The sequence below is a fragment of the Ruditapes philippinarum genome, unplaced genomic scaffold (assembly GCF_026571515.1).
Source record: "Ruditapes philippinarum isolate M1 unplaced genomic scaffold, ASM2657151v2 ctg1705_1_1_1_1, whole genome shotgun sequence".
Taxonomy (NCBI): Eukaryota; Metazoa; Mollusca; class Bivalvia; order Venerida; family Veneridae; genus Ruditapes; species Ruditapes philippinarum.
Window position 1 is genome coordinate 253571 of NW_026860104.1, and position 3282 is coordinate 256852.

Sequence of the window (3282 nt, forward strand, 5' to 3'; positions counted from 1 at the left end):
AACAGCAGTATTTATTCATTCTACTCACTGTCATTAGCAACTCTTAAACGTAACTTAAAAACAATTAAAATAAGTATAATATTGTTCAAACCAATAACTTAAAAAGTTTGCATTAGATAGTCTGCCTAACTTGAGAACTTTTGTTCTGATTAATTTTGTGATGAAAATTCACAAAATCTAATTCATCAGATATGTAAAGATATTCATGATTTAATTAAAAGAAAGCTATAAATTGACAAATGAATTATCATTTGAGCTTTCCTATATTTCTTCTTTGCTGTTTAAGGTGCGAGAATAAATACAACTACAATATTTGCTTTGTAGGGATAAGAAAGAATAACAAGAGTGACATGTTGATTCAAAAACTTGTATTTTTATCATAATTATCATCTATTCATATTATACTAGATGCCATGCATTTGTCATTCTATTCTGACCTATCAATCAAAATGTAAATATTTGACTAGAGTGGAAGACTTTGTCCTGGTCAGGAAGCTTTGTCATAGTAAAAATTAGGTCTGACTTAGTCACAATTAGGTCTGTCCTAGTCACAATGATGCTTGAACTAGTCACAATGATGCTTGACCTAGTCACAATCATGTTTGACCTAGTCACAAAGATGTTTGACCTAGTCACAAAGATGCTTGACCTAGTCACAATTATGTTTTACCTAGTCACAATTACGTTTGACCTAGTCACAATTAAGTCTGTCCTAGTCACAATGACGCTTGTTCTAGTAAGGGTTAGGTTTGTCCTAGTAACAGTTAGGTAACCAGCAAGATTTGTCCTGGTAACGGCTACATGTAGGTGTGCACCAGTGACAGCTAGGTTTGTCCTGGTAACGGTTACATGTAGGTGTGCACTTGTGACAGCTAGGTTTGTCCTGGTAACAGTTAGGTTTGAAGCAAAAGTTAATTTATTATCAAAGAAGTTTTCTATATAAACAATTATAATCTATAATAGATATATTACTGCAAAATATAACAACCAATAAAAACCTTATATCTACTGTTAAGATCACAGTTATGGATCAAACCTATACATATATAAAGTGTGAAAAAAGTACCTGTATATTTTTAAAAATAATCTGTTACAAATGTGAATTTTATTTAAATAATACTGAAAGCAATATTTGGCAATCCATAAAAAAGCGCTAACAATAAATATTATTTTGATAAGCATAAACAAAAAGTAAAAAAATAATAACATTCTATTGCTTGAATTTTATTAAATACAAGAGGGCCATGATGGCCCTGGATCGCTCACCTGACACAACCGCATCCAAGCAATGTCTTAAACAAGCATCATGACCAAGTTAATGACAACTAAGTCAAACATGTGACCTCTAGTGTGTTATAAAGATTTTTCCATATTTGGGCAATGTGACCTAATTTTTGACCGGACACGACCCATATTCAAACTTGACATAGAAATCATCAAAACAACCTTCCTGACCAATTTCCAGGAAATTTGGATTAAAACTGCAGCCACTAGAGTGTTAAAAAGATTTTTCTATTTTTAGCTCCTGTGACCTAGTTTTTGACCGGACATGACCAATCTTAGCAATTGACCCAGAAAACATCAAAACAGCATTCTTGACAAATTTCCAGAATATTTGAATCAAAACTGCAGCCACTAGAGTGTAAACAAGCTTTTTCTATTTTTAGCTCCTGTGACCTAGTTTTTGACCTGAGATGACCCATCTTCGAACTTGACCCAGAAATCATCAAAACAACCTTCCTGACAAATTTCCAGAATATTTGAATCAATACTGCAGCCACTAGAGTGTTAACAAGCTTTTTCTATTTTTAGCTCCTGTGACCTAGTTTTTGACCGGAGATAACCCATCTTCGAACTTGACCTAGAAATCATCAAAACAACCTTCCTGACAAATTTCCAGAATATTTGGATGAAAACTGCAGCCCCTAATGTGTTAACAAGCTTTTCTATTTTTAGCTCCTGTGACCTAGTTTTTGACCGGAGATGACCCATCTTCCAACTTGACTTAGATATCATCAAAACAACCTTCTTGACAAATTTCCAGAATATTTAGATGAAAACTGCAGCCACTAGAGTGTAAACAAGCTTTTTCTATTTTTAGCTCCTGTGACCTAGTTTTTGACCTGAGATGACCCATCTTCGAACTTGACCTAGAAATCATCAAAACAACCTTTCTGACAAATTTCCAGAATGTTTGGATGAAAACTGCAACCATTAGAGTGTTAACAAGCTTTTTCTATTTTTAGCTCCTGTGACCTAGTTTTTGACCAGACATTACCCATCTTCGAACTTGACCTAGAAATCATTAAAACAACCTTCCTTACAAATTTCCAGAATATTTTAATCAAAACTGCAGCCACTAGAGTGTTAACAAGCTTTTTCTATTTTTAGCTCCTGTGACCTAGTTTTTGACCGGAGATAACCCATCTTCGAACTTGACCTAGAAATCATCAAAACAACCTTTCTGACAAATTTCCAGAATGTTTGGATGAAAACTGCAACCATTAGAGTGTTAACAAGCTTTTTCTATTTTTAGCTCCTGTGACCTAGTTTTTGACCAGACATGACCCATCTTCGAACTTGACCTAGAAATCATCAAAACAACCTTCCTGACAAATTTCCAAAATATTTGGATGAAAACTGCAGCCCCTAGAGTGTTAACAAGCTTTTTCTATTTTTAGCTCCTGTGACCTAGTTTTTGACCCGAGACAACCCATCTTCGAACTTGATCTGTATTTCATTGAGACAAACATTCTGACAAAGTTTGATGATGATCCAATCAAAACTGTGACTGCTAGACTGTTAACAACCCAATTGTTGACGACGCACGACGACGGACGCCGGACATAGCCCCATCACTATACCTCACCTTGACCACTTCGTGGTCAGGTGAGCTAAAAAGGTAAAAACAGATCAACTTTTGGTAAACAAAACCTTATATAGTCTGTTAGATATCAGTTATTAGAAATGGGACGTTTTTCTTTTAACAGTTATAATCGAATTGTTTTTGAGTATTGAATTATGACAGAGCTCCCTTGTCTCAATGTGATAGTTCAAAGAAACCTTTCAATATATACAGACAATTAATAAATGATGTGAGCATGCAATGAGCCAATGATAATTTTGCATTTTTTTAGCAATTTACAAAGTAATTATGTACATATATAATAAGGCCAAAATGTTAATGCTTCAGTTAAAAAAATTCTGTAGATCCAAATGTTAAAATAATGAACAGAATAATTAGTTATTGAAGAGTCTAATGATCTTTTCTTATGGTTTAGG

General features: G+C 33.9%; 1 long non-coding RNA gene across 1 annotated transcript; it reads right to left on the reverse strand.

Moving 5' to 3' along the window:
* Window positions 1-353: 353 nt before the first annotated feature.
* Window positions 354-3239, reverse strand: LOC132758909 (uncharacterized). Its single transcript, XR_009629640.1, has 2 exons — window positions 650-3239; window positions 354-586 (listed from the first exon to the last, which is right to left on the reverse strand). It is a non-coding gene; the product is annotated as an uncharacterized LOC132758909 (long non-coding RNA).
* Window positions 3240-3282: the final 43 nt, after the last annotated feature.